A 26,566-nucleotide genomic window follows, 5' to 3' on the forward strand; every position below is an offset into this window, starting at 1 on the left:
ATAATAAATAAAATGCAAATGTTCTTTTTGCCAAGCGGGAAAATATTCCAAACGTCGATTTAGCAGCTGATACGAAAAAGTAAGTATTAAATCGATACGCTCAGGTAGGGCAATTTTAATAACAAAACGTTCGGGAGAGTAGTATGTTGAATCGCTGAGCGTTTAACCTTTCGGGAATCCCCTTCCAGTTGAGTCGCGGAGTATAGATCGAGGAGAGAGAGACACGGAGGACGGGGGGAAGACGGAAAGGGTGACCAGACAAGGTTCGGGTCAAGCAGTGACATTTCAATTAGGCGTTTGACTCATCGCTTTCCGCGGGATCAATCAATCGGCTGTAGTAGGTATATCTATAATACACACGCAGCGCCTTAAACCCCCCTTCCGGATGAGGCCGAATTGCCTCCTAATTGCGCGAGGACTAAATCAATAGTTGACGCCGAAATATAACGCGTCCTTTGCGGATACGAAACTATTAGGACAAAAAAAAAGACTTACCCGCTTTAGTTCTTACATTCCAATCGTCTCGATCTCGTGAAGGAAGAGAGACTCGTTCGTCCACAACGAAACAACCAATATTTTGACTATATATAATCTCTTACGTCAAAAACGACATGACGGCGAAAGACTAAATATTCGAAACGAATTCTCTCTCTGCCGCCAAAAAAACTTAATCCGTGCTTGTAGAACGGTCGTCGAACATCGCGTCTTTTGTAATTAACGAATTATTTACGAATAAAAAGAGAACGAACCGAATCGCGGGAGCCCGTGAGAGAGAGAGAGCGATGCTCAAAAGCAACCTCCCTCGACGGGGACTACGGTGGTAAGGAAATGGGGGAAAAGCGCGCAAATTTCGGCCGCAACTTCGCGGATGGTGTCGAGTAGAGCGCCGCGGCTCGGACCAGCGGAGAACGCGTCGTACGATGTCTTAATATCTCGGGATGTCACTGGCATCTCCGCAACGGCGTTCTTTCTTTCCCATGCTTCGAAAATTAGACGGAGGAATAGCCCTACCGTATCGAAAGGGTCTATCGAGGGAAAGAGGACGGACGAATTTGGTTAAATCGCGAAAAACACTGCGAATCCGCGCACGGTAATTCTAGAGAGCGAGACGCGAAAAACGGCGAAGACTACGAACTGCGGCGGCGAGATACCGCGCGACACGAGAGCGCAAAATGAACTGAGAGCCGAGTTTTCTCGAAGCGAGCCTTTGCCAGCCCCCCCTGCGCCAAAGCGGGTCAATACTCAACGTTTTGGGCAGTGCCGACGTCGAAACGTAAGGGGGGGGCGAGAATAGAGGGAGCGAGAGAGAGAGAGAAAGGAGCCGCGGAGGAGTACCGACAGGGGGAGATAGCTGGTGGGGACGCGAAAAAAGGCCGTAATACAGCGGGAAGGCGAACGCGCAGGGGGAAAGCAGAGACGTTAGAAACGCTCGGGGAAGCCGGGGGGGTCGCGGAGAGAAGGGCGGCCATGAAACGGGGGGGGCGCAAGAAGCGCGGGGGGCGGGAGATTGGGGCGAGCGACTCACTAAAAGCTGGTTGTAGAATGTTGAGGAGGACAGAGAGAGGGGGGATGTGCTGGTGTTGCGCTGATGCTTCTTCGCTTCGGCTAAAGACGAATCCCGGAAGGGGACCAACACTAAAGATCAGCGCGCGTTCAAATCGCTAACATTTGACGCAAACACGTAATTATGCTCTCTATATAAGATTGGAAGCGCCACTCGGATTTTGTATTTCCTTCTCTCTCTCTCTAAAAGGCCTCTAGAAAATCATTTTCTGAAAATGTCCCCGTTAAACTCGAAACACGGCTGTCATAAAAGGTTTTACTATCAAAACGTAGCTTTGTCTATGGCCGCCATATTCGGTGGGTATTTTATTTTATATATGGGAAACGGCACCTATGACGTCGTGGCACGTGACACTGATATTACTAGTGCTGTTAAATTTCCGGAAAAATAAAATGCGGAAAAATTTCCGGAAAATTTTCCGCAAATCAGAAAAATAAAAATTGAAACATAAATTACTTTTTAATGGTTTTTAATTTTTTTAACTTTCTATCGATATAAAATGTCTAAAAACAGTAAACATACCGAGGGGCAGGTCACTTCCTTGATTAACGACGCACCCCTCAAAAGATTAAAACCGATTTAATCGTGATTATTTTGATTAAATTCAATTTAATCACGATTAAGTTGATTAAATCACGTTTAATCATAATTAGAATGTTTAAATCTGATTTAATCATGATTAAAATATTAAATCTGATTAAATTGATTAAATCTGTTTAAATTGATTAAATCCTGATTAAAAAAATTATTTCGTGATTAGTATAATTAAATCGTACTTTAGTTTTGATTTTAATGATAAATTCTCTATTCGACCGATTATATTGATTAAATCGTGATTAAAATGATTAAATCTAATGAAAATGATAAAATCTAATGAAAATGATAAAATCTAATGAAAATGATAAAATCTAATGAAAATGATAAAATCTAATGAAAATGATAAAATCTAATGAAAATGATAAAATCTAATGAAAATGATAAAATCTAATGAAAATGATAAAATCTAATGAAAATGATAAAATCTAATGAAAATGATAAAATCTAATGAAAATGATAAAATCTAATGAAAATGATAAAATCTAATGAAAATGATAAAATCTAATGAAAATGATAAAATCTAATGAAAATGATAAAATCTAATGAAAATGATAAAATCTAATGAAAATGATAAAATCTAATGAAAATGATAAAATCTAATGAAAATGATTAAATCTAATTAAAAAGATTAGATCATGATTATAATGATTAAATCTCGTTTAAATGATTAAACCCTGATTAAAAAGATTAGATCATGATTAGAATGATTAAATATCGTTTAAATCGTGATTAGATTTTTTAATCTTGATTACCCTGATTTAATCACGTTACCCTGATTTAATAATTTTACTTTGATTAAGACGCACCCAAAATGGAAGTGACCTGCCCAAAACATTAATCAGTTTAAAGCTAGTCTAGAGGTTTAGTTTTACTTTAAAATAAAACAAATGAGGCGAAAATAAGGAAAATTTTCCGACTTACAACACTAGAAATTACTCTTGGGTTTTTTGTACATATCCTAAAAAACGTTTCTTACATTTACGTCAGTTAAATTATATTATGGAAAATAAACCAAAATAAGTCTTCAAAATATAAGCAGTATTTTTTTTATATTGTTGTACGATACTAAAAGTTTAAGCCATTAAACTATATAAAAGACATCCTTTAAAAAATATAAAAAAAGGAAATGACTGGCATAAAAATGCAGAATTCTTTCAAAAAAAAAAGGTCGCTCTACAGAAAGCCTAAGGAAAAAGGTATCACAACCCAACATAGAGTGGTCTTACGTACTCGAAATCGTAAAAAATCTTTAAAAATGGCGTAATTATAGTGACTGAGAAGTGGAAAGAAGGGGAGGGGGGAGAACTGAAAGATACGAGCGTTTGAAGTGGACGTAACAAGTTCCAACCAGGCGTAGGCTCCTTGAAAAACTATTTTTTATTCCTCGTAGATTGGACCAAAAAGCCCCCCCTCCTCCTTCCACTCATAAACACGGGTTCATTGATGGGATGCGGGGGGAGGGAGATCGAATTTGAACCCAGGGAGGGGGGGGCAGGGAAAGCGACGTATCGAGTGCGTACCGGACCTTCCAAACTGGGACTACCAGAGAGAAAAAGTCGAATTGTCCTGGAGATGGAAAAAATGTTCGCCCTTCCCCCCCCCCCCCCCATTTATCTCTCTCTTTATGGGAGAGTAGAGGCTACGGTGGTGAAGCCGAGGAGGGGGGTACGGTCGGGGGAGGGGGTACCGCTTGAAATATCGCCTCGCTGAAAAAGGAGGGTAGCCCACGTAATTACAGAGATAGAAATATAACCGTAGAAAATGGGAACCAATTGTACGTATCAACGGCGACTGAAACGCTAAGAAGGGGGTTGGGGGCCGGGTTCCTCTTGGCCCGGGGAACAATATAAAATATGGTACTGGGAATATATCTCTCTTTATAATATATCGGAGAAACTGCTCCATTATATTAAATCGAGAAATCCGAGGAGGAGTTTAGCGTGGTAAGAGAATGCGGGAGATGTGCCGTTATTTCAACGATTCAATTATCCCGGACAAATGAAATTTTCATTCCAGCATATCTTATTTTTTTGGTTTGGTCAAGATGTTCCACGTTTAATTAATGTCGACGAGTTCCAAATCAAGAAGTATATCAAGCTAATTTCGAGGTCAAATATGTGAATTTAAATTAATTAATTAATTAATTTAGTGAATACATTCTGAATGTTTTACGTTATTTCGTAAATTCATTTGAGTTTTGTCTTTAGGTATATCGTATTTAAATATTGGAAATTTCAAGTTCAAGAAATTATTGTAATTTATTACTACATTACCATCTCTAAATTCGTTGGTGAACTACGTAAAATACAGATAACCTTTCTACCTTGGAGGTTCCATTCTTAGATTCCTCGCGGAACTATTGTTTAGTTGAGAACAAAAAAAGGATCATCTTGCAATTGAGTACAAACAATCGAAGCTTTCGAGCTCAAGTGGAGAGGTCGACTAGTAATTTCTAAGGGCGGACCTCCTTCAAGTCGCTTGGCGACCTCTGCGGCGACCTCGGCTAAATGGAAAGAAAACTACAAGAAAATGGCGGGTGAAGGAGATAGTTCAAATTTTTATTTTTCATCTCCCTCAAGAGATGTTGAAAGTGTCGCTTTGATGTCGATGTAGTAGTTGTTGTAAGAATTGTCGTGGTTGTAGTCGTTGTAGTGCCGCCAATTATCTCATAAAAATAGGCATTCGATTTAATTGAAAATCGTTTAGCGAAAAATGTAGGTTTACATCAATTGATAAGAATTTTTCGAATTGGCTTCGACAGGAATTTTTGGTAAGGTAGGTACGTGGGGCCCCCTATTTTTTGGAGGAAAAAATGAGCGAATAAGTAGATTAGATTAGATTTGTTTAGGGTTTTAGCTTTTTTATCCCTTTTTATCACTTTTCATAATGGACTAATTTACTTATTCGCTCATTTTTTCCTCCATTGCATTGCAGTCTATAAGTGGTTCCTTTTAACGTTACACCCAATATTTTTGGGCCTATAGGAGGATTTTATGCCCCTATTTCATTTCCTAAAGCTAGCAAAATGTGGAGTTTCATCCTCATAATCTTTATGTTTATAATTCTCAGTGTAATTTTAAAAAATTTAAAAAGTTATACCCTAAAGATTTCCAATACATTTGTTTTAACCCTGTTTCTTAGATTCTGAGCTAGGGTACCTTTAAAATTTTAATTAACCCACTGACACCACCACTGACCATTTGGGCAATAAAATTAGGTATTTGATATCTCTGGGACCTTAAGGACAAAAATAGTAAATAATAATGAAATATCGCGAGTATAAACTCAATAAAAATTATTACCTTAATGAGCAAGATTAGAGAAAATTTTTAAGTGTTACAAAGGTGCAGGAATTAAATTAAATATGAATTAGCAACAATTTGGTTCAAATTGTGCTTTATGGTTAACTGGCCAAGAAAATATTTTAATTATGTGAAAAATAGTTGATCAATTATAATATATATTGATAAATGTAAAAAGTATGCAAATTTTCATATATATAACCTTTATTTTATTCAAATAAACGTATTGTAATTTACCAAAATAAAAAGTGGCGATGTTTTTTATTTTAAGTTCGGTCATAAGACCCAGATAGGACGCCGCTCGACCCGTTGCAAATATACGTCAGTTATTAAGCCCCTGCGCGTGGGCTTTGTAAATCTCAACCAATCGGACCTAAATCACAAGGTCGGACTCGCCTGCCGACGACGACATCACCTTCCAGGTACTACTCGAGAGCCGCCGCTTGCTTTAAAATTTTTAATCTATCCAATAATTTCGGTTCATTAACTTCTGATCCTATGGATTTATTAAGGAATGTAAACAATAGAAAGATTATACCGGCGACAGAACAGGGATAACGCGTAGTAGTGTAGACGTAGAATTATTGTTCGCTATACGTTCTCATTCTGTAATTTTCAATAATTACGAGCCAAGTTCGAGCTCAAACATTTTCCGGAAAATTAAATGCGGAAAAGTTTCTGGAAATCGGAAAAATTAAAAATTGAAGAGCTTTCCACCACTCTCCTACGAATTGCGACCCTGCCACCTGTTTAAGGCATTAAAAGTCTCTAGATGACTTAGGCCTAAAGTGGTGCCTTGGGTATAAGCTTAGCTGATTATTATTTATTTATGACCTATTACTTTTTAAGGGATTTTATTCTAGCCTAATCTAGGGGGCTAATTTTACTAAATGTCGCGAAATTTAAATTTGCGAGCAATATTAGGCTAATTGTGAAATAATAAAAAACAATTCTGGAAAATACGAAAAATTTGCTGAAAAAAGGCCTCTGTAATTTTTCGAAAGAAATGCCTTTGTAATTTCCCCAAAACTTTTCCGACTTACATCTCTAGAAAATTGTCAGTAGAAAAGGCGTGAAAATTACTTTTATTTTTAAAGGTTCGTTGACGGAACATACGGGAAGTAAAGAAACTGAAATTTCTAAAAATACAACGGTTTGGCGTAAAACCGCCATTCTCCGTCGAGGAAACATCCTATTCCAAAGAAAACAAAAAGGCGGCAATTTCTTAGGCAGGAACGTGTTAAGCTAACAACCTAATAGACGTCCTCAAGAACGTCATCGAACGCCAGACGAGCGTACTAGGTCAGACCAAAGCTCTCAGTGTCAATCTCTCGGTAGCCATTTTCTAAACATACTACATCATAACGCTAATCCCAGGAACCATCCTATTTCTCAAAGCGAAAATACCTTAACAGATGCTGGCGCGTATAATAATAATACCGTGCGAGCTAGAAAGAGAGAATAAGGAGCAAGAAGTTACAAATTACGACCAAGCGACTGCCGTAATCCTACCAGCCAATGTTGACGAGCTTTTTCTTCTTTGGATATACCCAAAGAGAGAGAGAGAGAGAGGGGAAAAAAGAACGCGCGTTGAGAAACGATCAAATCGTTTTGGGGACATCTTCTAAGCTAGAAATAGACGGACGGACGTCAAGGCAATCTCGGCTAGACGGTTTAAAACGTGAGGTTCGCAGGTAGGGAAAAAAGCCTTTCTATTATGAAGAGTGATTGCGGTGGCTTGTCAAGTCGTATACTGCGCCATTTTACTAACTTCACGCATGGTTTCGGCTAAGCCTGTTTTCTAAAAAAAGGAACAATTTCCAGCGCAGGTATTTCTAGCAGATATTACCCCCATCCCCTCCTCTTCTTCATATTGCGCGTGAGATTACGCAAAGACTCGTGACAAGGAGGCTGGTACCCCCCCCCCCCCCCAACCAAACCATAAAACTAAGTGTCACATAAAGAACTAGTCTTTAATACTGAAAAATAAATAAATAGTGCTCGCTGTATTCGTGCGTGATCCGACTGCACGGACAACTCTACAATAAATTTATGTTGATAGAAGCTTACTAGGATATGAATATTTATGCGCGGATATACATAATATTTGTGTTAAGAATGAATTAAGAATATCTTTGGTATTCGTATCACAAAAAGCTTCGCTTTTATGGTCTTTGCTCGTAACTGATACAATAAAGTTCGAATACAGTCAATGAAATCCTTGTTTTAAATACAGTAACATGGTTCTGCGAAAATAGTAAAAACTACTTAACGGTAGAAAGTAAAGAAAGTTCAGATTTGATATTGGTAGCGTAAAATTTAACTAAATAAAATTTCATTACCAAGCAAATTCGGGAGAGTTTTACTGCCGACTGGTAGATTGTTGCATTATACTTGCACTTGCAACCAAACTGATCAGTATAATATCGTCTTTGGTAGTACAATAATATTTCGCTTTGGGCATATTTAGACACTAGGGAGCTCTGTGCTGAACTAAACCCGAGGGGTCGGACATTTGCCTGTTTTGTGTACGGGATTTCGGATTTTCTAAAAATCCAGGATTTTTTATTGTGGATTTGTCATACAAAGTCTATAGGAGCAAAATTCTTGGATTTTGGATTTGTGGATTTTTTCCCAAAATTTGTACGGGATTTGGCCAAATGTCCGACCCCTCGACTAAACCTTGATTGAGCAATAACTTTGATAGTCAGTTCGGTGATAATTTTTGCTATTTGTTATTTGCATAATTAAGAAAAATTTCAATTTAAAAAAACACAATGTCCGTCAATTTTATCGATAGTTTAATTTAATTTTAAAAGTTTTTACATTTTTAATTTTTCTCATATACAAAAGTAGCCTCAAATATCTTACTTAACTATAATTACGTTTACGCATGCCATATAAAAGTTTAGTATTTTTATGGTAAAAAATTGTAAAACTTTCCAACAAATTTTAGCGAATTGATTCGTTAAGGGTCATGTCAAGCGGCGACCTCGCGTCACCTCAGCCAACACTTATACGTGTCTCAAAAAAATAAAAATAAAAAGGTCGAGGGTCAGACGCATTGGGGTCAATCACCAGTGAAAGCTATTTGGGTTACATGAGTCAGAAAACCCCTTTTCTGCTTAAACTTTAGACGAAAATTATGGAAGAAATAATTGAAGTAAATGACCCGCAGCTCGTGGCTTTTTTTTCGTCACCCCCTCCACCTCCCCCCCCCCCCCGCCGCCTTCCACGCAACCAAAGTAGGTTTCCCCGAAACGGGCAAAGAAAAAAAATTGTCGGTGCAAGAAAGAAAGTTAAGAAAGAAGAAGCAGAAAAAAATCGAAAACTGCTAGCAGGTGCCTTGGCTATTTATAAAGCTAAAAACCAGTGAAAAAACGGTTCCTTCGGCCCCTAAAGAAAATTAATAGTCCTCGATATAGGATGGCCACGTCTGTAAGAAAATAGACCCTTTTCGCGAGCACCCAGAAGACGCCGAATCAGCCGAAATCGACGAAGAATTTATAAAAAGGGGTTCTTCCCGGGACAGCATCGCTTAAGACCCGAACGCCGTAATAAAAAATAAGTAACGACGCCATTCTTTTTCTTATATGAAATTTAGGGATTAGTTTTACAGTTGGAAGTTTAAAAGCCATTTAATATGACCTATTTGCGAGCCAGCTAAGCGCCGCTCTCCGTAGACTGCCGTTATATTTTTTATACCAGGGTTGGCAAGTTTTAAACAAAAGGTTTAAAACAAGTGTTTAAAACACGTTTAAAACAATTATTTTAAACAAACACCAATTTGTTTTAAACGTTTTAAACTATCTGTTTTAAACATGTTTTTTATAAGGTAAATTTTCATTGTTTTTTGTAAGATTTTGGTTATTCAATATGAGGGAAAAGGTAGAAAAAACCATTCCAAGGCTCTAAGAAATGTAAATTGTATTTATAACGGGTAGTTTGATTTAAAGATTCTCTGAAAAGAGCGACTGAAAAGGCTCGATATGATTTCATAAATTTCCTACCAGTGCAAAAATCCTACGAGCGCATTGAATTTTGTCTTTTTGTTTAAATAGAATTTATATAGCTGCCAATATACATCTATTTGGGACACTACCTATGCACGAGATAAAAGTAGGGTTGCTGTTTAGTCGGATTGTGCCGGGTTTTAAGTAACAAGAAGCACGGCCGGTCTGGACAGATCGGGCTAAAACCGACTAGGCGGCACTCCAAGATAAAAATCAAGGGATTTCGGTCCCCTTTCTCGATTTTTTAGAAATTTTATGACGTGATGGAAGTTTTAAGATTATAGAGGTACCTAAAATCTTATTTTATGTAACATTGTTTATTTGTGATGATTTATGACTGCAGACGTGCACATTTCAATAAACCAAAACTAAAAACAATGGGTGGATATTTTCCCTTTTCTTAGTTCTATGCGACCAAAAATTCCAGGATGATAGCTATATTAAAAACCCTACTACGGGTTAGGTAGTATTTGCATGGGGCATCGAAAACCCTAAGGCCGTCAATGGTTGGTCAACAACGCTTAGCGAAATTCTTGGCTCGTTTAAATAAGCGTGTACTCATTGGTTCTTCTCCCTGTGAGTTTATTTATAATACCATAAGTGGCATAATTACCCTAAGTGTGCCAATAGGAGCCTTTCCCACAGAAAATCTTCAATTTGAGCTTGTTCTAAACAGACCAAAGAACCGTAGGACTCGCGAATTCCGTTCAAGTACTCTATATGGTATTTTTAATGCTCGCGCCGCAGACGCCGCTTCGCAAACACATTACGTAAATTTCGTCACTGGAAAAATGACGTCATTTACGTCAATTTCGTTAAACAAGGTATCATGGAAAAATTCATCTTATTGACACACTTAGGGTAATTATGCCACTTATGATAATACGTTTAATGATACGTAATATTACTTTAAATGAGTTTACTCGTGATTCATAAGTATAATGATTAGTTTAAAACGTGTTTTAAACATAGTTTTTTATTGTTTATTATGTGTTTTTTATTGTTCGCTTTAAAAACAGTTTAAAACAATGAATCTTGTTTAAAACAATAAAAAACATTGTTTTTGTTCTTTTTAAAAAAAACAAGGATTTTGCCAACCCTGTTTTATACGTATAATTATTCGCGTTCTTCCTACACCAATCCCGCTTTCAGAGCCGTTTCCCCCGTGTGACTAATCAGCGCCGATTATCGGTTCGCTTCGATACTTTAAGACGTGAAAATAAGTCGTGAAAAGGATTATTTCGGCGAAAATTATTCTTTTTTTTACGATCGTAAACAGCTTTAAAATCGATTAATTTTAAAGTTTTTGGCAGTTTCTATTTTGAGTGAGTGGGTTATTGAAAACCTTCGTCCAATTATGTGGGTATCTTGGTTACATTTATATTATTTTTAAGGGACACAGAATCGTTTCAATTTTGAGGGATCAGCTACATAATCCCCTAAAATCTTGAAATAATTTTTCACAGTGTTGTCTGATTTAAATCAATTTTGATCATTGATTTAAAACACCTATTATATTTTAATGTATTTATGAATATCTCTAAAAGTAATTTGTCTAGCATTGTCAATTTAGAATGGATTTAAATCAAATACATCTTTTAAATCAAAATAATCAAAATCCGATTTAAATCAAAAACATCTTTTAAATCAAAATAATCAAAATCCGATTTAAATCAAATACATCTTTTAAATCAAAATAATCAAAATCCGATTTAATTCAAATTTATCGTTTTTCTTAAATCAAAATAATCAAAAACCGATTTAAATCATATAAATCAAAATAATCATGATTTACTTATGGGACAAGGTTAAATATGACGAAAAAAACGTGATATATCTCTTAAAGGGAGTATGGTTTGGTTTGAACCGTGACCACATCAGAAAATTGGCGGGAAACTCAAGCTTCTAGAAAACTGCCTCGAGCCTGCGAAGGTGCTAGTTTCATTTTAATGCTTCTATACTTCAAGATTTCCCATATAATAATTAATCGCATTAAATAGTAATAAATCACCATTATAAGTAACGAAACAAACGTCAAAATCTAGGGGCAGTTCACTTCGATAATTAAGTTTACACCCTTGATTAAATCCAATTAAATCATGATTAAGATGATTAACTCGCGATTAAGCTGATTAAATCGCGATTAAACAGATTAACTTGTTATTAAATCAAGACTAAAAAGATTAAATCACGATAAAGCTGATTAAAATACGATTAAGCTGATTAAATAGCGATTAAGCTGATTAAATCGCGATTAAACAGATTAACTTGTTATTAAATCGCGATAAAGCTGATTAAAATACGATTAAGCTGATTAAATCGCGATTAAACAGATTAACTTGTTATTAAATCAAGATTAAAAAGATTAAATAAAGATAAGAAGTTTAAATCACGATTAGGCAGGTTAAATTACGATTAAGCTGATTAAATCGTGATTAAACAGATTAACTTGTGATTAAACAGATTAACTTGTGATTAAACAGATTAACTTGTGATTAAACAGATTAACTTGTGATTAAACAGATTAACTTGTGATTAAACAGATTAACTTGTGATTAAACAGATTAACTTGTGATTAAATCAAGATTAAAAAGATTAAATCAAGATAAGAAGATTAAATCGGATTAAAAATTTAATACATTTAATCGAATATTAAGTATGCACCCGAAAGAAGTGTAATCTTAGACCAATAAACTAATGGACCAGAATCTATATTGCGCTTTATTATTTCAGAACAGCACCGCTTGTAGCGCCACGTTTGTTCTATATTGGGAAATATTCCCCATAATATTTTAAAAAAAAACGCAAAATTAGCCAAATATTTTTCGCTGGTCGTGTAACGTTTTTCTATTTGGGTGGAAAGCTTCCGCGTTTCTCCGTAAGAAGCGCGGTCGGGCAATGTAATTTTGAAGAATGGGGTTTTGGCTTATGATTCGGATCCGGTAAGGTTCATTTGCCCAAAATATAATTATCGTTTCCAAATTGTGCCTATTGAGAGAGTTAGGGAAAAAAGTTTAATTGGCACTATATAAAATCCGAGCGCAGTTTACGAAACACGAGCGAGCTAATTGCGTTAGCAGCGCGCACTTAATACGGCCCAATAATCTACTCAAAAATTAATCCCATAAAATAATCGGGAGCTAGGCTAGATCTAATTAAAAGCCGATAAAACGAATTTTTTCTCGCTGTCTGTAGTACATCAATGGAGGAGGATTTGGTTGCAAAAATCCACTTGGAGTGGTGCCATGCCTCGTAGGCCTTATTAGATCATTTTGGGCAGGAAGGGTGCGGATAAGGGGGAATTGGCACGTAGCGGGCGGGAGGGGGCCGCGTATCGAGTCAATTGGCAAGGTAGGAACGTGCCTGAGTAGCTTCCTCGCTCTCCCGACTAGGACTAAACAAGCTCTTCTTTCCCTCGTTTCCATGGCGACTGAACGCGACGCTCCACTCTCCTCGCGCGGGCTTTACAATCCAACAACGGGAAACAGTGCAAATATAAAACCAAGAAAGGCGCTCTACCCGGAGAGCCCCCGTAAAACGGGCTTTGAGCGTTTCAACTCGGAGAGTACACCGCGGGTAAAGGGGCATCTTCATCCACGTGCCCGTTTCGCAGTCTGCGCCCCCCACCCCCTAAAAAAAGGAGGTTCGAGTTAAGATACGTTAACCAAAAGCGGCTTTGAAAATAAAAAGGGAACGGCGGGAGCCGAAACTCTTTGATTTTGGTTTCTCGTTTGTGTCTGCGAGTGTGTGTTTGTATCGAAGAATATACCGCTCCCTGATTATTTCTTTGCCGATGCTCCCGCGGATATATTTTATATACTAGGTCGCTTATTAGAGGCTTGTGGCATTTCAAAGAAAGCGACCCTGCAGTCGGTAAGAATCTTTGCCAGAACTCGATTTTAAAAGGGCAGTCAAAAGGTTGGGAGTTCTTACCATTCTCGAGCGAAAAGCCCGGAGTTCTTATCAACTTGACGCACCCCTGACCGAGGATTTTATATAAAAAAAAATAAGAATCCACTTCTGTATAACGAGCGAATTCAAACCACTTCGGAAATATACGACTGTTTTCCAGTATAGCGAAACAGAGTACGTGAGCCTAACAATAATGAAACTTCGCTTTTATGAAAAACGCGTTTTCTTTTTGAACCATGTTTTTCGTCGATTCGTTTTCACTGTTGTCATTATAACACTGGAAATTCATAAAAGTTTCTCGTTTTTTCACGGGTATTTGAAAACCTCGTTTAATTCTTTTGGCTGCATTAATAGCATAAATTCCACGTAGCCAGCCAACTTTTAGTGAACAGACGAAGTAAACCGAACAAATATGTACTTTGGCCTTTAAACTAATAAGTTATAAAAGCTAATCCCACTGGATAAAATTTAATACGAAATGACACTAAGGCTATGATACTTCCGGTATTTTAAATTATGCAGGTTTGTAATAAAGTATTCATTTACAAAGTATATCGCATTACATTATAATAAATACTTTAGACTAAAATCAAATGTATTTAACAAGGAATTAAAAAAACTTCGAAATTCGTAAATTTAGAGAAATAGCTGAATAAGCAAATTGTTTTCCCCACCGACGACCTTGTTTTACTGTTGGGGTCGACGTCACAAAAACGTCATAGAAACGAGTTATGCGTTTTTGTTCGAATTTGTCGTCTGCTTCAGGTACACTGGGTGATAGTGAAACAGCAGCGGCCTTTGAGAAAATAACAATTTTGGTCCTATTTAGTATTTTAGTATTTATTCTATATGTTGGCAAAGTGTTGGGTGGGTTATGGACTCCATAAATGAAAATATTCCTAGGTAGGTTTTAATATATTTTATATTTTTTGTCGTGTAGTTTTAAGGTTTTCTTTACGTAGGACAAGGCCTATCGGAAATAATGGCACTATCAAAAGTTTGCATATGGTACATACCTTTAGATATACAAGAAAAGCAATTTATCTTATCTTGAAACTTCGTTTATTAAATAACAATTTAACCTAAAAAGATGGTGAAACGATCGAAACGGTCTAAGTAAAAAAACATAAAATTTAGCAGGCGATGCTTTAGACGAAACCGAAAAAAAAACGGCTATTACGGCCAACTAAAAAATGCCTCGGTTGGCAGTACTCCCAACAGTAAAAAGTGAAGCGCCGGATTAACGAAAACACCTATTAAACATTAATTATTTTTTTCGTAACACTAAAAGGATATACTTAAGAAAGAGACACCAACGAAATTTAAAAAAAGTGCACAAGAGTATTTATTTAAAACATATTTCACCCGACTAATTTCGGACAAGTTATCAACGTTTACTCATATTTATAACCTTAGTGACACATTACGAATTACATTTTTTTTTTAAATGATTTTTTTTCCAAATATTGATATAATATACCCCCGGTCCCAAATCACGGTTTGAACATTTAATATCTGTTGATTTTTTAATATAAAAAGATTATATTAAGTTTAATTCAGTTGGAATATTACAATGTTTTTTAAGTTCGGCTGATTCGAAATTAATTATATGGGTGGCCAGGGCCGACTTATTATACCTTTTTAACCTAGTATTTTACACTTCAGTTTGCCCAATGTATTCCCCCCCCCCCCTTCCACACTCACATTTAATTGAATAAACTCCAGGTTTATCTTCTTTTTTAATTGGATCTTTTTGGGATTTTAGATAATAATAATAATAATAATAATTGTATTAGTAGGTTTAAATGCTGTATTACAATTTAAAATACTTTTAAAAATATTGGCTAGTTTGAAGATAAAGTATATTAGTGCAAGTCGCTAAAATTCTTTATTATTATTACCAGGAATTCATAACGCTACTTGGAATGAATAACGGCTTCGATTGCCCGCCGTTGTGGCGGAACATAGTAGGCGGAGCTTATAAGCCTTTGTTTGTCACTGAATTTGACGTCATTTAAGGCGGTATAAGCGTTCTAGCCCCTCCCACAATGTTCCGCCACAAAATACCACAGGGGATATGGGGCGATACTCATTCCAAGTAGCGTTATGGATTCCTGTTATTACTAAAAGGATATTTCAAAACAATTATCTCAACCACAAAATTTCGAGCGTACAGGAGTTCTCCTTACACGTTACTCTGTCGAACTTAAACTCTGTAATAAAGCGTATAAGAAGCGCGCATTCGAGGGTAAGTATAACGTCATTACATTTTAATTCGTTTATTTGGTCAATTTTCGTCCCCGCGGAGCAAACGAAAGAAACTCGATATGACGGTGGGACGCGGAGGTTTCTTCTAAAGGTAACACATTTCCTTTCAAAGTTGTCTCCTTTCACGACGCGCACATAGGCACACACGCGGCAAAGACCTTTAATACGGAATAATATTCTATTTACTTCCCCGATTTTTTATTTTACTTTTTTTTATTTTGTTGGAAAAAAGGCAACTTCCCTCTCTGACTAACAGTAGTACTCTTTTCAAAAACTAGGCGGCGCTTTCGTCAATGAAAATCCCCTTTTTACAAAGGGATAGTTCTAACACGGGTTTAACGAGAAGCGGGAGGGTCGCCATCATCCCAGGCCATGAGCCTCTTCGCCAAAGAAGAAAAAACGATGTCGGGGACGGATTAAACGCGGACCCCGAGAAAAAAGTTTTGTTCAATGGAGAGCGACTGTACCGCACTGCGCAGTGATTACCACCGTCAGTTGGCGCTTCCACGTAAGTCAGCTACGCGCTCGGGGCTCTGAACTTCTTCGCTGGTGCTGGTGGTGAGCCAGGAGAAAAAGGGCAGGTGCGACATTCAGCGAGGAGAGAGAGAAGGGGTCTATGGAGAAGGATATAATGAAAAACCATCGGTTGACTAGGCGGGCTGGCTGGTCCGGTGTTGCTGGTACCTCTATGGTACCGAAGGAAGGGTCATAGCGCTGGGGTGAAGGGGACGTGTTAAACTAGCCAAGACTCCCTCTTCTCATCCGCTGGACTAAAGCCAAGGGGTCAAGCATTTGAGCTCGTTACTCGGCAATAACTCTGGGTATCGCCCGGTCAGTCGGAACCGGATACCACCTTAGATACTTGAAATTTTAAGAGGGTGACCATCTCGAGATTCCGGAGAAGTTTATTGTAACGATCTGTTGGAGTTCAAGGGCAAATATTGAAAATATCCCAGCCTGTACGAGTGTTTGTTAGAGAGTAACCAATGTACGGCAGAATCGGGAAGAAACAAAATTACAAAAACTGTCGGACACCTTAAAAACAAGTTGGCCAGCCAAAATATACCTCTCCTCGGAAGAGTTTCTAATTTTCATTGAAGCGTAACATGTATCTGTGGTTCTGTGGTAGAACGCTCACCTATCGTGCTGGAGGGCTCGGGTTCGAATCCCGCACGATACTAACACAAATTGAAATCAATTTATATTACACCCAATGACAAAAAGGGGGCTCTTTTGGAAAAAGCTTTTCCCTAATTCTAAGAAACTGCGAACGCGGTAATTACACTTTGCCCCGAAAATGCGAACGCGTTCGCAGGCCTGACAGACAGACCGACAGACCGACAGACAGACAGACACGGTGCTTGTATAACCCCTCCTAGAGTACAAAGTCCCCTCGGAGAGGCAAAACGTTATAATGCCTACAATTAGAATCCCACTACGTATAATTCAGCGTTAGATAGCTGTGATTTCCCAGTAAGGCATGTTGAAATTCGAATTTTATATTCTGAGAACATAATACTGTCGATCGTCACAGCCTCTTAGACATTCACTTCAGTTATTGGAAAAGGACATTTTAAAAGATCTCTTACGCTCTTGAATATTTCCCAAGCCTACATCAGGGTAAATATGAAATTTAGCTGCAGTTTAAATTCCGCATTCGTAATATACAGTTAACAAATTTCGTATACCGGACGATAAATCGCGAAATTAATTTATAACGCGGTACATGGTTAGGGAAGTTTTATTCTAGGTTAATGCATTGCTCACATCAAGGGAAACGCGTGGTGCCAATGTAGGGACGATAATATGAATGCGGATTTCTTTTCCAAATGTTTATTTACCGTAAAGAAAGACCACACTTTAGTAAATTCCCCTTTCGACATTTCGATTTCATCACGTGACAGCGATAGTCCCAACTACTGCCTCAAAAATTCATAACCGCAAATACGCGTAAGCAAACCTATCGCGGCTGCTCCTTGTTTGTCCAATTCGTTCAAAAGCCCCCGCGGAAAAGATACCTATTAACGGGAGTAAACTAGATTGAAACGCTGTTTTCTAAACTAAATAGCGTTCTAAACTATAGCTTTTGCTAACAGAAATCAGACTGTAAAAAAATCCACGCAATATAAGCTTGTTATTTCAAAACCTTTTCCAAAAACTTTAAATATTGGGTGACCTTTCGTATGTTCAAAAATAGAGTCACGAGGAAGTTCTAACTGTTCCAAAATAGAGCCTTCAAGTCCTAAAATAGTTCTAACTATTAAAAAAATAGAGCCTGTAAGCCCTAAGAGGGTTTAATGGTTCAAAAATAGAGCCAGTAAGTCCTAAAATAGTTCTAACTCTTCAAAAATAGAGCCTGTAAGTCCTAAAATGGTTCTAACTCTTCAAAAATAGAGCCAGTAAGCCCCAAGGAAATTCTAACGGTTCAAAAATAGAGCCTTATTTTTCAATAGACTTAATATTGCGTGATATATGACGCGGAACATTTCAGATAACAGGTCAAATATTTAAGTTTTTGATTTTAGAAAAGAGGAATTTTACCAATTAATTTTATTTACGTAGTCTTTTCTCAGTTATCTCGTTTCATATATTGCTAGAATATTGTTGGTATCAAGAATACATCCAATTCCATTTATACACGAAATATCACGCAAATCGGTCTAGTAGTTGTTGAAACAGTGTTGATAACACAACTGCCTTTGAGTCTGTTTTGAGCTAATGGACCACGAGAAAACTGCGCTCACTCTGGTTTAGTATAGAAACCTGAAGTGAACTTTGAACTTAACGAGACGAGACGCGAGAATAAAAATCGCTTCATCCTCTTCAAAATTTCGAGTTGTCAATGCTTTAACGACTCTGAGACTTTCGAATCTGGTCGTAAATTAACTAGGCGAACTTTTGAAGAATTTTCGCGTCCTTCGATCCAAGTACCAATTTAATTTTTTACCTCGACCCTCGCGACGGTATATGGATTCCCTGGTATTGACTACGCTTGTATAGGATAAATCTGGTACTCGCGATTTTCTTTAGGTCGGATCCCTTTCCCGTCGTTTTTGGGCTTGAGGAAAAGGACACGGAGAGAGAAGCGGTTCTTTTTGGTGGAGAAAAAGCTGGAAGTGTATCTAATCCCGGAGAAGAAAGAAGGCCGACCGCACTATCACGGCCTATTGGCCTTCTCCGTTTCAAAAACTTCGCACAAAAGACGTCGCTGCATATATGCAGCGGCCGAGAAGGGGAGACGCACGCATATAAGCGCACCTTATTTTTTATTTTATTTTCCCCTCGTGTAGGACCCTAGTGGCGCACGTGACGAGCTCCCATTGTGTGTCTCTTTCGAAAAATCTATCGCTATACGTCAAACGCGACTTCGTAGCGCCGAAAACAATCTACTCGCGTAAGGAAAACAAGTTGGCAAGCCAAAATATACCTCTCCTCGGAAGAGTTTCTAATTTTCAGTGAAGTGTACAATGTATCCGTGGTTCTGTGGTAGAATGCTCACCTGACGTGCAGGAGGGCTCGGGTTCGAATCCCGCCCGGTACTAACGCAAATTGAAAAATATTTATTTATTTATTCGCAGGCCTGACAGACAGACCCACAGACAGACAGACAGACAGACACGGTTGTTGTATAACCCCTCCTAGGGTACAAAGTCCCCTCGGAGAGGTAAAAATAACGCAACAATATCAAATATTGAAAACCCAGAGAATATCGTGGAGAAAGAGCTACTTCCTGTAATTAAAGAGCTTTAAAATTTAATTTACTATTTCGTGTCATGAATATAGAGTACTGTATTATAAAAGTAACTATCGAGATTATTCGAAATTTAACTGAAATTTGATTTACGTAGAAAGCGTGTGTTACGTTAATTAAAATTTATTTAAACTCCAGAATTTTACCATCGAGCATTTCAAAGTGAAAAATGTGCCTAATTTGAGAGTTTGAAAGGGCACTAATAAGACTTATAATTAATATTTGTCAACTGGTATAAAAGTTTTAATAAACAACTAATCATTTTACCCTGCGCTATTTTCTAGCCAATCATCAAAGCCTATTTTGAAATAACTAGTGAGTATATCTAGATCTTATAAGTAGATAACAATAGCAGTATTGGAAAATAAATACTTAGCAAATTTCATACGTAAGGGGGAAGAATACAGTAAAAGCTTCTTTTTCGTTCAAGCTGAACGTTTCTGTTTTAACAATTACATAATTGAATTATATTTTTCTAATTAGGCTGAACCTTCCTCTAGTGCTTAAAATAATTTTGATAATTATAATATTAATAGTTAACGAGATATAAGGTCCTAACTAAAGGGTAGTTTGGGCGCTTGCCCAACTTGTTTAGCTCCGGGGGTCCGAATTGAAACGTAATAACTTAATTACTTTTAAATTTAAAATTGTCAAAATTATTTAAGTCACTAAACAAGAGGCTGATCTACACTTAAATATTAATTTTATAAGTTAAAATACAAAATTAAAAGAGTTCAGCTTGAAATAGCGCGAAAATAGACAATGGCCACTGTTAAAGAAATTTAAACTACTGATATTATTTTCAAATATTCACATTGTACTTTCTAACTTATATCGAAGTAGGACATACTTCACTTCGAATGGCAACGTCCATAAATTCGCGTGAAAACGCCAAGCGCTACTATGAATTCCATCTACTTTACAACAGATTTAATCGAGACAAAACTCCAACAATAAGAATTTCCAAGCAGCATGGATGGACGGTGTAAGAATTGAGAGGGCCCACATCCCGACGCGGTAAAGTAGAGTACATGGCGATTTTTTTCTCTTTTCTATGGTGGCTACGTACCAGATGGGGCACCTCATCCAGGTAACGATATTTCGATGGGTTCCCCCCTGAAATTTCTTCTATGACGGCCGCGTTCTTCGCGCCCAGTCAAGCGGCCCGACCCGGAGGAGGCCAACCCGGGCCCCTGATATAAACATCCCAGATTGTGGGAAAGGGAGCCACGGGCTAGGGTGGTCGGGGGCGCGAAGCCAAAGAATGAATCGGCTACACGGACACTGGCGACAATGCGGTCTGAAATACGAAGAGCACGAGGGAGGTTTCGACGGTCAAAATAACGAATATAAGGTGACAGTTGACGGCGGCGCCGGGTCCAAGGAAGATGGCCGACGTAAAATGCCAACTTTTTTCAACAGCGAACTTTCAGATCACCTTAAGAAACCTTTTACTCTAAAAAAAAGGTAAAGGGGCGCAAAATATAAGCCACACAAAGGCGTCGTGTCTGCCGATCTCGAGAAGTGATAAGATGGCGCAATAAGCCTATCTGGGACGCTGGGACATTCCGCGCGGATCAAGAAACAAACAGTCCCCCCTTTTTGAAGCGTACCCTTTTACGGCCGCGTCCAGGAGAGCCAGCCTGAGACGGACAGACGGCGACAGCGACCGCGTTAGTTCCGAAAAGGGAGCTTGGGCGATCTCTCTTTATTTTTACTCACACCCAGGCGCGGGTAATGTCACTTTATATAAAGTATTTTAGGAATTGAAAAACCGGTCTCGGTACACACTGTCAATATGATAAAATATAGCCGGCCCAAAATAATGAGCAAAATATAAAAGCGAACAAAAATGACCATTTTTATACATGACATTTTTTAAGGCTTACATCCGGAGTTCATGTCCGCGCAATGGTGGTAGTTTTAAAGAGTCGTAGGGATAAAGTAAAGATTCTTATTTTGTGCATCAATTCTTCGATACCTGTTCCAAACCTCCACTCATTTCTAAACGATTCACCAAAACCATAGTTACATCGTGCCTTAACACCAAGAAAATAGTTTTTCCGGATTAAACAGAATTGGTTCTCAGTAACTGAATATTGTATTTGATTTTATCGCGGAGAATACGTAGGCAACAGCCTGTTCGTCTTCTGATTCCCTAGAGAAAAGCCACGCCCCTACGCCTTTTCAAGTATAATCTTTTCCCTTTTTTCTCAGTATGGTAGCTGGTTCTATCTACGCGTACGCAGAGAATACCTTCTCAGGTATTATGAAAACAAGGGGTACGCTCAGCAGAGCTCATCGGACTCACCGATTACTAATCGGTGACATCGGTTTCCTACTGTACGCTTTGTCGCGTTTCCGGTTTTGACGTCACGATAGTCATCGATTACTCACCGAAGTTCTGATGACTGACGTCATTACTGACATAAAACTACTATAAAAGCTACGGGATTTTAAAAAACACCGATGACTGAATAAAAGCGTTCAGCAACTTACGACGTCATTATGACGAAACAGCTAATCGGTGAAAAATATCAAATCCATCGGGTTTTTTTTCCGTTGACTGCTGCTGAACGTATAGTCGCGACTACATATAATCTTCTGAGACATAACATAACTAGAAATAGTTATTTTCCAACTGCATTCCCACTAATCATTCGAGACATCAAAATAGAAAACTAAATTACGCTGAAAAATGTAACTGTCATTTTATTTTATTACTCAACATTTCGACAAGATACAATTTTACATACAACATATATTCTATGTTAACATGAACACATTCTTGATCGCATACATCCTTTCCTTCTCAATACCTTCTATCGGTATAAAACGAACTAATTGGCCACGATTTACGCGATTAATGACATTTTATTCTTATATTGATAAAGGGTAGGCAAAATAAGTCAAACGGAAATAGCTCTTTAAATAAAAGATCATTCATAGCCGATTTTAGAGTTTGCGCTGCAGCGACAGGACATATAACTGGTTTGTCTGCATTGATCTGGCAGCATTTCTCAACAGGGAGGCGAGACAGTCAGAGAGGAGCAGTGATGGGCACTCTCCTCTCACCGTGAGATCAGTGAGAGCAATTGAGAGGAGGTGAGATGCTCGAAGCTTCCAATGAAGAGGAGCACGAGATGAGTTTCCAAGCTATGAATTTAAGTGAGCGGAAAATAAGATTTTTCAAAGAATGTATTTGGAGTGTGAGCGAGGTTAATTTAATTAGTGAAATGCGAGGAGAGGAGGTCAGCTAGGAAGTTAGTTTGCGGTGGTGAGAGGAGGTGAGTTTGAGTTTAGATGTAAGAAAACCAAAAGAGATTCACAAAGTATGCATTTCAGAGAGAGGAGAGTGAAAAGAGATATTTTATTACTTACATAAACGGAAAAAAGCGTGAGATGAGATCAGATTTTTCAACAAAACTAGCGGGAGTGTGCGCGAGGTTGGATTAATTAGCGAAATTCAATGAGAAGAGATGAGTTAAAATTTAGTTTACGGTGGTTAGAGGAGATGAGTTTGAGTTTAAAATTTTAGAAACGGGAATGAGGTGGAGTGAGAGTTATCACAAAATTTTGAAAAATGCCCACCACTGGAGAGGAGTTTATTTAAGCGCCAATAGCCTCTCAAAGTAACATTTTTCGTCTCACGATCGCGTTTGTTGTAAACCATCCACAAGTCGGAGAATATTGGAAATGTCTTATTGCTTTTGAAACGAAAGTCTCCCCTAAAACGCGAAACAATGAAGAAGAAAATTCCATCGAAGAATCACTCAGTTCATTGCCAGAGATGAAGAGAGAACGGAAAAAAGAAGCGTTCAATTCTCCAAACTATAAAACTCTTTCTTTAAAACCTCTCCTTTTCTTTTGGTCTACAAGAATGCGCTGGTAACAAAACACCGGGTATATAGGCGTAGCTGCAGTAACGACGAATGAAGGAATTTTCAAACCGGCAAAACGCTATAAAACGACCAACAACACCGACGCGCGATTCCAAGAAAGAAGGAAAGAAAGATGGCACGGAGAAAGAGACTGCGTTTATAGCTTTAAATAGCGAGTCTCTTCAATTAATTTCAGCGGGTGCCGCGGATACAAGAAGAGACTTATTTTACAGAAAGAACCGGAGAGCGGACTCGCGTATGAAAAACTGCTGCCAGTAAAAAGATAAGATCCCAAACAATAAAGAACTTTGTTCAAATTGCCTCCGATGTTGTGTAAATTCTGATTAATTATTGCCCTTGGATGAAGGCAAGACGAGAAAAAAAGCTTTTAAAAAAAGGAATCGAAACGTTGCCGCAGTCTAGGCCGTATTATTTCTAACTCGGGGGGCACCGCTAGTACTAGTCAACAATGGAATGCATAATAAAAGTTTGCCAGAATAACGTTACGGGGGGGGGGGGAGGGGGTTAGTAAGAAAGACGACTACACGCATCGGTATAGAATAGAGAAGCGGATATACGAGTACGCGTATATATTTAAGCAGAAAAAAAGAACGAAAAAATGAGAGAAATAGAATAGAAAAATAAACGGGCGAAAAGAAACCAGTTTCAAATTTGGATGAGAGCCCGAAAACGAGAAACGCCACTCGCAAACACGACGCTGAGACGTAACGTAACTAGAAATAGTTATTTTCCAACTGCATTCCCACTAATCATTCGAGACATCAAAATAGAAAACTAAATTACGCTGAAAAATGCGTTTTATTACCCAACATTTCGACAAGATACAATTTTAAAGCGAACATTTTTTTTAAAACTTTCTCAAGCAATTATTTAATTTGGAACAAAAATTGTTAAAATATTCTAACGGGTGAAATTTATTTAAAGTATTTCTTTTATATACGATAATTTATACCCGTCGTGACTTTCAATAATTTCACTTCGTATTAGCTTTAGAGAAATGTTAACGTTAATTTTTATTGGTTCAAGTTTATTTGATACAAAAGTATTCGAGAACAAGTCACTGATCCTCCGATGTGTAGAGAAAATTTTAAAATTTCACAAATCCCAAATTTTAGTGCCCTCGAGGGCACAAATTAATATAGCGACAGTGAGGGTCCTATATTCACTACCGATTGATGTATCAATTTCTGGCAGACAATGCCCAAATAGGGTGAAGAATTATTTTGTGTAAAAACCGAATTCAAAATTTGAATATCCAAATTACCGTATTTTCTAGGTAGCTATATTCTTAGAAAAAAATATCAACAAAATAATCTCATTATTGGTTTAAAATTAAACGATGTAGGCTCATTTTATGATTACTAGTACTTAAGTATTTAACTTAGGAAATTTTTTGACTAAGAGATGTCAAAATGAACTAAAATATAATCTTCACTATCCTATTTAATCATTTTACGGAAAGCAGTGATTAGTACCTTTAATAATTCCTTTGTCATTCATTTCAGCTATTGCGAAAATACTTTATTTTTAATGTAAGCAAGAAAATGAGGCTTTAGCTAATTTAAATAAAAATATTGCGATTTCAGTCCACGCTTCTCGTTTAATTTCATTGATTTTCAAATTATCCACGATCACTTGAAAACAAAATTACGTTATCGATTTTTGGACATTCTATATTCAAGAAATAATGTAAGTTTCTATATTCATCGATTTTAAATAACGAAATAAATATTAATAAGAAAATATATGAGAAAGTACAGATATTACTAAATGATAAAATGGAAGTCTGTGTATGAATATGACCTGATTTTTCTTAATAAAATTGGCCACCGTTTCCAGGTTACGTTACTTTCGATATAATGATGTACGATGTTCCGATCAAATTGGAAAATAATTAATCTCAAATACGCGTATCTAAAGTAGAGCTTATGTATCAAACGCCACTCTGACCGCCAAATAGATTCGGCAAACAATTTGATTTCGAATGTTTGTATATATAATTAACATTTCTATTCGAACCACGTAACGTTGTATTCCACCAATAATTAGGGCTATTAATCTCCAATATATTTAGAAGATGTATGTATATATATATATATATATATATATTTAGGGAGAATTACGTCACCGGTGTGTACTTCAATCACGGAAGATGTCAGTTTTAAAGAATTTATGAGATACTGATTTGATTTTTAAGGGGAAAGGAGCTAACTCTGCGAGCATGAGGGGGATTGAGGGCATACATCGGTGGCTCCAGCCTCCAGTCTCCAGTCACCGGCCTCCAAGAGCGGAGACCTGCGATTTCTGTGGAGACCGGATGCCTTTAATCGGGATGGAGGCTACAGACCTAGATACTGTTTTGATGCAGACTGGAGACTTCTAGTCGCGATGGAGACCAAAGGCCTCTCTAGCTACGATCATACATCGGTGGCTCCGGCCTCCAGTGTCCAGTCTCCAGTCTCCGGCCTCAGAGTCCGGAGACCTGCGATTTCTATGGAGACTGAAGACGTGGATATTGGAGGCCTCTAGTCTGGATGGAGACTGGAGGCCCAACCTTCGAGTGGAGACTGTAGGACGAGAGCCTTGAGTCCTAAGCGAGGGGCAGATCACAAAGCTTTAGAGTGGCCTAATAATCATGATTAAATGATTAAAATATTATTCATGATTAAATCATTTGAATAACGATTTAATCGTTTTAATAACGATTTAATCGTTTTAATAACGATTTAATCGTTTTAATCACGATTTAATCAATATAATCACGATTTAATCGATATAATTACTATTTAATCAATAGAATCACGATTTCATATTTTAAAAACTTGTTGAGGTTAACGGTAATAGTTAATGTAGGGAGCTGTTGGCTCGATCGCGTGGCATGCAGGGCTTGCCACCACCCTCCTACGCATTGTAACCCGGCCAACTGAATTAAAGGCTTCAAAAGTCGCTTGATGACTTAGGCCTAAGGTGGTGCCTTGGGTATTAGCCTAGCTGATTATTATTAATAAGTAGTCTAATTTTGAATATCAATGAACTTAATAGAATACCTTGTAAAATACTTAGACAAGTAGTGTTTTTCTTAGGGCTTAATAATAATTTTTCAGGTAAATATCGAGCAAATAAACAATTTTTATCACAGCTTAATGACAAATTTCGTACCGAAAAAATAATATCAATGAACTTAATAAAATACCTCGTAAAATATGATATCGAGTAAATATACAATCATTTTAATCACGGTTTAATCACTTTAATCA

At 37.5% G+C, this 26,566-nt stretch overlaps 1 protein-coding gene across 4 annotated transcripts in view; it reads right to left on the bottom strand.

The window, feature by feature from the left end:
- The window catches only part of pxb (putative Hedgehog signaling attenuator pxb), a 291,061-nt gene that overhangs the window by 193,941 nt on the left and 70,554 nt on the right, over positions 1-26,566 (bottom strand). For 3 of the 4 annotated variants that reach the window (XM_090173164.1, XM_090173165.1, XM_090173159.1), the window contains exon 1: positions 496-1,164. The exons of the other annotated variant lie outside the window; for it this stretch is intronic. The gene's annotated coding sequence lies outside the window, so the exon portion shown is untranslated. Of the gene's footprint in view, positions 1-495; positions 1,165-26,566 lie in introns of those variants that run through there. 4 annotated transcript variants of the gene reach the window in all.

This window comes from Leiobunum rupestre, chromosome 4, assembly GCF_980474605.1.
Source record: "Leiobunum rupestre chromosome 4, qqLeiRupe1.1.hap1, whole genome shotgun sequence".
In the NCBI taxonomy this organism is placed as follows: Eukaryota; Metazoa; Arthropoda; class Arachnida; order Opiliones; family Sclerosomatidae; genus Leiobunum; species Leiobunum rupestre.